The sequence below is a fragment of the Echeneis naucrates genome, chromosome 12 (genome assembly GCF_900963305.1).
Source record: "Echeneis naucrates chromosome 12, fEcheNa1.1, whole genome shotgun sequence".
Lineage (NCBI taxonomy): Eukaryota > Metazoa > Chordata > Actinopteri > Carangiformes > Echeneidae > Echeneis > Echeneis naucrates.
In genome coordinates this window covers 11,657,675-11,667,793 of record NC_042522.1, presented here as the reverse complement: position 1 = coordinate 11,667,793, position 10,119 = coordinate 11,657,675, and positions in this window count along the sequence as shown.

The following is a 10,119-nucleotide window of genomic DNA, read 5'->3' as shown; positions in this document are numbered from 1 at the left end:
AATGTAGCAACAGGTGAAGCTGGCTAGCAATTTATTTTTACTCATCATCTTTTGTGTTTCAGCTTTTGCTTTTGGCCCTAATATCGCCATTATCACTATTGTACTAATGGCATCCTGAAAAATGAAAACCCATGGCCGTTTGATCTTTATTCATTCATCTTCAAACGCTTATCCGTTTCCAGGTCACAAGGAGTGCTGGAGCCAATCCCAGCTCACTCTGGTAACTGGTCCATCACAGGGCCAACACACAGAGAGACAGAGACCAACAACCAATCACACTCAGACCTACGGACAATGTAGAGTCACCAATCAACTGAAACATGATGTCTTTGGATGGCGGGAGGGAACCGGAGGAAACCCAGGCAGGTGCAGGCCTGTGACAGCGCTAACATCTATGCCACTTTTAACCACTCTATGTTCAATAAGTGGTAAATGATCAAACAGGAATTCAGTGAAACCCAGAGTGTGAAAATGTAAGCTGTCATTTTAAGATGCTCATTCATCAGAGAGAAAACCACACACAATACCACAAGATCAAAACAAACCAATTCTCATTTGAGGGAAATACAAGTGGAAGGTAACATTTAATAAAGTGCTTATTTGCCACTTAGTGGGCCAGTGTCTTGCCTGCAGACACTCTGGCATGTGTGAAAGAGCAACAAGGGAATCAAAGCCCTTGTCGTTTTTTTTCTGATTTGTATTTACTGCACAGACATGAGAATATCTATCGTCTCATCTCACGCTTGACAAGTATAGATTCAATAATGTCAAAGTCGTCTTTTAAAGTTCTGAGATGGAGCTTATCAAGAAACAAAATAACCTTCGCTACTGACAGGAAGTTCACCAGCAAACTATCTTCTTGTTCATTCATCAGTTCCAATATGTTATTTTAACATATTTCCAATATGAAAGACGCAATTTTTCTAGCTATCTTGTCAAGGCCAAAGATGTATTTGCACTATCACACCCAACATGTCTTTTTAAGAACCTGACAGTGGTTTATCCTAATTTGTTCATGACACAGACGTCTTTCCTGCAAAATGAGTAAGGCCGCAACTCTTATTTATTCATTCCCACCAAAAACAAAGCAGCATTAACCCTCATATTCTGTTCCGAACTAGCTGTATGACTCTGAGGCTCAAATGTGATGTTTACTGCCACACATTCAAACCAGCACCGCAGTAAACCCTCTGGTTCTCACCAGATAAGTGCAATGTTGTTCCATCAGGGGCTGCATGTGGTTCCACTGGCTGGTTTTTCAAGAGGGTTTGCCGGAGTGAAGTCTATTCCCCTCTTGCTACGAAGGAATGGTCTCTTTCTGCTGCACCTGAGCCTCCTGCTGGCTCCGTGCTCAAACAAGCACACTTCTTAAAATCTGAAATGGCTTTGTTCTTCCTCCCATGCAACATGATGGATATATGATAGCAAAGATTCTGAGGGTTTAATCATTTCCGTGCAGTCTGGCAGAGAGAAGCACAGATATCCAGTAATTGTATACCCAGGGCAGTAATAGTTACTGACAGACAGGCTGATGGGACAATGCTCTAATGCTATTTTCTGTGCATAAGTCTCGTTAAAAACATATTTGCAACACAATATGATCTGAAATATCCAAATATCCTGTTATTTAATCACTCAACAGGCCATTAAAATGAACAGTGATTTTCTGAACAGTAACTTCACATGACACAATGCATAAAAAGGACAGTCCTTCCTATACAGCACGTTTGACAAAGATATTTATGATTTTCCACCCTGAAAAACCTCTGAACAGCTCCGCCTCACTCACAAAGCGCTCAATCTCCAAACCTGCCAATATTTTATGAGACAGGTGGACTGTGAGAGTCACCCTATGTATTTCAATGGATGGCTGTGCAGTTGCAACTAAAGGGAGTGAGCTAATATTACATATACATCCTTTTGGCTCTAAAAGTGGCTGTGGTGGGGTTCACAGACAGGAATATCATTCTGCTGGTGAAAAGCACATCAGTTCGACACCAAGCCAATCATTAAATTAAGCTTCCAGGGTGGGCAGAAGGTTGTCTGCAACTGGCCTGAAACGAGGGAGGCAAGAGCCATGGAGGCTAACGGTTGCTGACATTCAGGAAGCCAAGATGGAAATATTCAGCATTTGATGGGGGAAACTGTAGTAAAATCCAAGGACAAGCTGCTCCACACGTCCTGATCAAAGCCTCCCAGAAAAAAACACAGCAGGCACGGTGAGGATCATCTACAGTACCAGCAGAGCACCCGTCAGACTGCAGGGGCACATCTCCCTGCAGTCTTAGAATATGAATTTTGAAATATGTCTAGTCAACAAAGGTACTCTTATTAGTATAATGAATTGGATTTGGACGATTTCAAATATCATATCGACCTTGTGTCTGGTGTCTGGGAGGGCTTGGCTTATACAACACAAAGCAAAATAAAGTCGGATTTCTTTTTCAGCTCACAAACTTATCCACCCCACCCCAGGCTAACTAAGAGCCATGTTTCCATGGCAACAGAGTCAAACCTGCTGACCAGTGTTACTGAGTAAAAGAAGAAGAGCTCACGTTTAATTTCAGGTTTACCAGCAAGATTAATAGTAACAGGATGGGAAATACTTCAGGAGACCACAGTAACCTGTTGGAAATATGTGACAGTGTAGACGCTGTCACTTTTACCTGCCTAAAATGACCCTAAGTACTGCTACAACAGGCAGTTTGACATTAATTTTGGATTTAGATCTTTTTGGAGGGGCTTTAAGAACAGATCAGCAGCACAATTAAATTCTGTTCAGGCACATTTACTTGATATTCATAAACTATTGTATTTTGTTTTGTAAGTGTTGAGGAGATGTTCAACTCGCTCCATGTGCTGAGATTTTAAACTAAACTGTCTGGAAAACCATTTTCCCCGCATGCCAAATGCAATCTATAAAACTAACAATGTGGAAGGAAGTTTAAAAAATCTCATCAATGAGGCCTACATCCAAACAGTCTCATCAGAGATTCATTTGGGATTATTGATTGCTTTTGTAATTGACTGAAGAACCTTTGGTTTCAGAAACTGTTAGGTCACACCATAGACATTTTTATGTGAACAGAATTGAAAGAGCTCCCCAATGTGTACGAAGGAAAGAAGGATCCCATGTCTTTTGTTTCCTCCCCCTTTGGGTTTGCTAGAGGCTTAGCACAAAAAAAGTGTATTTGGATAATCCCTGTGACACATTTGTAACTGAGCTACCAGTAAGTGGAGAATTCTGTCAAGTGAATTTTATTTGCATGGCACAAAATGGCAAAGTCAAACAAGGAGAATCCTCTATTTAAATCCTTAAACAGGGAGCAGCAGAGGAGGGAGCTCCCCTCCACATGCCCATGCCATACAGACAGATTACAGGTTACGGCTCACATCACAGTGTAGTGGGTAGCACTGTTGACCCACAATAAGAAGGTTGTGGGTTTGGTCCTTTCTGCGTGGAGTTTGCATGTTGTCTCCGGATTTCCTCCCAGAGACATGCATGTCTAGGTTAGCTGGCGACTCTAAATGGAAGAATAATGACATGTTTGTTCTTGAATGACACATTGTACAATTTATTATGCCAACGACAGCCATAATTATTAGATTTTTGCCCTTAAAGAAGAAACAACAAACAGAGCAGTAGTTCTTATTTCATGAAAAGTTGACACTAGTTCATATGAAGTTTTCCTAGCACTCTATCAGCTGCATGAAATATATACTGTCATTCTGTTAATGCAGAGAACATGTCATTGTGATAGAATCTCAGGTGAAATGCTTGACTGGAGATTTCTGGAAAATGGATTTTCGACAAAATATTTCAGAAGGAAGCAATGAGAGTTTAAGTACCCAGAGTATTCATAGCTTATTCAGCGCCAGGAGACCTGGATACGCATACATATAAAAACAAGCACCTACTGACAGCAACGTGTGTGTGATTTCTTTTTTCAGCATCATAAAGGAGGCTGTTAAGGTCCAGGATGAATGTGGTGCTCTCTATTAAATTCCTCTTGAGGTCACCTTCTTACCACTATCTTCCGACAACAAAGACCCTTCACTGTCCTTCAAACGTGCTCGTTAAGATTTTTTTATGGTATTAGAGAGAAACGTATGAAGGGATGACCCAACAGATGAATTTGAGCTGTTTCTCTGGTACTGCTGTATTCACTATCACTTTCTCCATCGTGCTCTGGGAGCCGCAGCTCTAATTGGCATTTAGACATCGGTGTACATTGAGGACCTTAATGCACGGTGATTCATGAATATTTAATAATAAATTGCTTTTTTGCCATTCACATTCACCATGAGTGCTTGCTCTTGCTCGGTCAACTACCCTGACACTGATTTGTCCTTGGTTGGGTCGGACTGCATCATGCACCACTTTACATACATGAGGATTTTGTTGTTATCCTGCTGTAAAACACGATCAGTTAAAATGTGATGGGGAAAAAAAATGCAGCTCTTGAATGTGTTATTTGTTCTGTTTTCACTGAGTAATGCCAGAAGACATGAGACAAGACTGTAACATCCCAAGTGCTGAAAATAAACGTATTGCTTGTTGTTTAAGAACAGACAACCAGACATTTGGGGCATTGTTGGCAGTCTGTTTGCAGCGTTACTGCATAATTCTCAGTGACAACAGATGATGATGAATTCTTTAAATTACCTGTTGCAGTGGCAGATGGCACGCTTTGTCATTAACAGCAATTGTGAGTATTCCCTGGCATGGTGATGAAATATTCATCGTGAATCTTCATGACCAATAGGGATGTAATTCATTTCCTTTTTTGCCTCATGAGGGCCAGAGGAGCACCAAAGGGAGCTTATTGAAATTATTTTTATTCAAGTATTCAAATGATGCATTAAAATGTAATGAGGACATCACTTCTAAATATGTAAGACTTGAATATGTGAGGCAGTGGATTCTGAATGGCCAGTCCTGGTGAGACCCCTTAAATATAGAGTTATGATTGGTTGATGATCGGGCTGATGCCCAACAGCTCTGCAAAGAAAAAAAATAGAATAGAAAAAAAAAACAAACAAGAGTTTCACTGTCCTCACTGAAACGTCAAAGAGAAATCAAGTAGGTAATTTTTAAAGCCTATATGAATTATTTCTGTTTTGTTTATCTGAATATTCACATCAACATTGATGGCATCATCTGCAGTAGAAGTGCCAAAAACTGATTTAGAAAACCTTTAAATTCTTTGAATTCATATTATGTGTGTGATTATGTGTAAAGCACGTTCAGTTACTTGACTAACTGTATGCTGCCAAATCCCTCCAACTCTGACTCTCTGCCAGCTCCTGGGAAATACCTGGCTGTCTGCTAAAATGCTCCACTTAACTTCACCAGCTAGCTGCTTTGTCTGTGTGCTGTTTAATGTGCAGGTAAACATTTGGTTTATGGATTTATGAAAACCAGAAAACACTTAATCTGTGAGGAACTGCTGTGTATGGTGGTAATTATATTGACTTTCATTGACGCAGTTGTTTCTTTTCACATTACGATAAGACATTTGGTGCTTTACTTGCATAGAAAATATTGCATAGTGCAGCTGTAGTGGGCGATATATAAAAAGACAAAATCTGTTACTGTATGATAAGTAATTGGCAATATTTCTCTAGAATTTACAAACATTCCAATACGGAGAATACTTTCAGATTGCATGAATACAGTTTTTTATGATGAAATTATTTTGAAATCTTATTTTCAGCCTGTGAAACCTGCCCGCCACTTAAGTACACATGGCAACATGACAGTGCAGAAATCAAATGATCACTTAACAGTCTTAGATATTCTAATTTCAAGGGTTGGATGTTTTATTATGGTTCATGTCATTGTCTGTCGGTTTCTGTCCTGCCTGGTAGATTCTGTCCAAGCCTCCTGGTATTAGATCAGTTTGGTAGGCAGTAAAAATAAATACATCATGTTCCAAATTATTATGAAAATTGGAGTTAGGTGTCATAAATATTTAATCTTTTGTTCTTCAATTAAACTCATGGGTGGCACTGGATCGCTGAAATAAATCTTACACACCTGTGATAATTACTTTGCCAGCTGAGCCCAATCGAAGGAACACTACTTAAGAAGGGCGTTTCACATTATTAAGCAGGCCGCGGGTTTCAAATGATATGGGAAAGAAAAAGGATTGCTCCGCTGCAATGCCTTGGACAAGGTATGAAAACATTTGATATTTCACGAAAACCTAAGCGTGATCAAGAGATTTGTGGCTCATTCAGAGCACAGACGGGTTCGTGCACATAAAGGCATAACGAGGAAGGTTTCTTCCAGACAAGTTCATCAGATCAAGAGAGCAGCTGCTAAGATGCCATTAAAAAGCAGCGACCAGGTATTTGAAGCTGCTGCCTCTGAAGTCCCACGAACCTGAAGGTGAAGGATCTTCCAGAGGCTCGCATTTGTGCATAACCATGCTCACAAGCAGAAGCAGCTCCAGTGGGCCCGTAAATACACAGAGACTCATTTTCAAACAGTCTTGTTTACTGATGAGCGCGCTGAAACCCTGGATGGTCCAGATGGAGGGAGTAGTGGATGGCCAATCTTGTCCCAACAAGGCTGCGACGTCAGCAAGGAGGTGGCGGAGTCATGAGAGCTGGTCGGCCCCTGTAGAGTCCCGTGTACAGAGTTTGTGACTGACTACTTTCCTCCTCGGTCCAAAAAGAACAACTGCGGCTTCTGTATCAAAATAATTTTCATGTGTGACAATGCACCGTCTCGTGCTGCAAGGAATGCCTCTGTGTCATTGGCTGCTATGGGCATACAAGGAGAGAAACTCATGGTGTGGCCCCCGTCCTCCACTGGCCTCAACCCTAACCCTTCAAGCAGAAACGCTTTAAAAACTCACAAGTTCAATGGATGCAAGAAATGTGAAGGCGATATGAAAGAAAGGGTCCTATGTTAACATGTAACTTGGCCTGCTCAGATGGTTTTGATTGAAATGGCTTTAGATTTCAATAAATATGACCTCAATGCTGCAAATTCAAAAAGTGACCATTTTCAGTTCTTTACAACCTATAAAATGCTTTCCATCTCTGTTGTGCATCATAATTTGGCACTGTGCATTTTCAATTTTCTTTAGAAAAAAATACATTTTGGCAAGTTTTTTTTTTTTTTCAATAAAATTCTAATTATACTGACTGTAATTTGCATCGAATATTGAGGAAAGTCAGAGAAAAATATCGTTTGCATAATCATCTGGACTGGAGAGTAAGTGGCCATACAAGGTTAAACAGGCCATCAACTTGACACAGCTGCCACCATGCTGCTGTGGAGCATCGATGTTATCACTAACCTTAACCCATCCGTTTGTCGAGAAAACATGGCAGCTGCCTCTCCAGCAGACCTAAAAACATCCTTACAGGTGGAAAGCAGCGCCAAAGGGACCTTTTTAAGGAGCAAGGCCCTTAAGCCAGACACAGGTCTCAGGAAAGTTGGTAAATCTCCTTTACCTTTTTCTTTCAGCCTTCTTCCTCTAATGCATCAGTTTGGACAGTCGCATCTGCTCTGATAGTTTCTTAAAGTTTTCTCATTTCAATGAATGACAATGAAAAAATTCTTATTCCGCAAAAAATGTGATGGAAATATGAGTGGAAATTAGCTCCTGCGTCTTTTCCTAATTCCAGCATCAAGTGAAAGACAGGTTTTACCTAATGAAGGATTAAAGATTTGAACTCATTTTGCCACATTTAAGCTTTAAAATTTTTCCTCTTCCTCTTTACTCCCACAGTGTAACAACGGTTTCTAACATTACTATAATGTGAGACCTCTCTTCTTTTATTACACGCCGCTGCTGAAGCATAATATCTTTGTATTGCACAACTGATAATCATTGTGCAGATTATTCAGTCGGTAAACATTTTACCACGAAGGCGACTGATTGTACTTGGGAGGCTGCATTTTAGTCCATCTTCATAGCCTGCTGTGTCAAGTGATGAAACATTTTGAGCAGTAACTTTCCCCCAAGAATGAACATTAAGTGCACACTCATCAGCCATACAAAGCTCTATGGCTTTCACTTTAACATAAATAACAAATAGAATCATGAACTGAGATTTATTGTGCCTCCGTCTAATCCCCAACACAACTTCCTGCATTACTAGAGCAAAAACAATCAATCCAATTGAAGTTATGCACAAACCCCTGGTATAATCCTATTAAGCTGTTTACCCATTTGTTTGAACGTGCTATATGCTCATGTCTGTTATTAAGCCCATCGGTTGTGATTGTCAGTGCAGTCAGCTAACTTTTAGCCTCTGAGTCCTGGAAGGCTTCGAGCGGGTCATTAACCACATATAGTGACACGGTTGTCTGATGGCTTGCTGTTCACTTTACACCAGGGGGTGACCATCAATCAGGGTGCAAGGCACAGCAGACTGACAGGTGCTTGATGGGTGATGACACTAAATATGCTGTCATTTGGCCAGAGACTGGAGACAAACTCAGCAGGCCTTGTCAAATGACAAAAGCAGTTTCCACCACCACACTTCCAAACAAAATAATGGTATATTAGCAAAGTTTTTGTACATGCGTTTCTGCATTCAGCAACCGGCCATGTAAAGACTGATATTCCCGGGGATTAAATATTGCTGTCCAGGCGAAGCTCTTGAGTTACTGTAAAAAGTTACGTTCCCTTTGAATGAAAGCTGTAGCTGCTGTGAGACGTAGATTTCTTTCACGTTCCTGGAAGCAATGCTGACCATAATGGCTCTCTTTGTGTCCTACTGTTTTGTTTACCTATTCTTGACGCAGTCCTCATCTTGCATCTTGCGCCGCTTTCTGCCCAAAACCGTGACCTTGAGGCTAAACTGTTAGTCCTCTGGGATCTTGTCTTGAACTAAAGTGAATTCATGTTGCGGTAATGCATTATGTTAGGTAGCATTCCCCAGACGATCAGTCACTGTCTACACAGGCCGGTTGTACGAGCTCATCCTCCTCCTCATCTGCCATTCCATTACGCTGCAGCCCAGGTGGGGATCTAAGTAAGGCCCAATTCTGCTACTGACAAGGTCACCCTACATCTTAAATGAGCATTCCCATGTATATTTACTGAAGCATAATTCATTTTCAATTACGGAAACTTTTAATCTACGGTCTCATTTGCTGACAAGCTCTTCAGTGGAGGGATTTGTCAAAGTTTCTATGAATAAACTATTTTAAAACTCATACATTTTTATCTCATGCAAAGTTTGTAGATGGCTTTCCTTTTGCAAATTACACAATCCTGATGAAAATCTCTGCCAATCACTCAAAATCCCACAGCAGATTTCCTCTCACACATTGTATAATAATATCACATGAGGCTGGCAGACAGAGCATAAAGGGGGCTCCTACAAAAGGCGTGTTATAAGTCTGGTCACAACAACGCTTTGAAAAACCAGATCAATACCATTTCTGTGACCAATTTTACAGTTCTCAGGGTCAGTTGCCTCCGGAGTAATAAAGCTGTTTTCTCCACACATCCTTCAATCTGCAACACCCACTGGTGGAAATATTAAGACAATGTGTTTGATAATCCCGTGGGCATGTCAACATTTTCTCGCCTGCAGTGTACCAACTAGATTATGAGGGCATTAAGCAACACATGAGCAGAAGATTCAACAAGAAAAGCAAATTGCAAGTTAATCGTTAGCTCATAGATTCTGGGTTAGGCTAATGCGGTGGCTGAGCCTGAGACGAAATTAATTCAAACATCTCACATTCACAGACAGAAGAGAATATGAACGAGTCTTACAATAGCTGTTGGAATCTGGCAACAACTCTTAATTTTAATTTTGATGAATCAGCAATGTCTCTCAAAGCAGGGTTTTTAGAGCAGATGGCTGGTTTGTTTGGAGTTGACCGTGATCCTTCCTGCCCTCCTCTCTGCCCTCATGTCATGCAGTTCTTTTACGGAGTTAGCTGACAGCTAACAACCATCGTAAGAGAGCAGGTACCATGCTGGAGATGTGAGGAAAATTGAGAAGGTGACCCCACATGTAGCCCAACATGGACTTAGTTTGGGGGGTTTTATGAAACTGAACCTTGATGGCATTTTCTTTTTATTTTTTGAAAGTGGAGCAGCACGTCTATTGTTTGTGTGCACATTTCATCACCAGCAA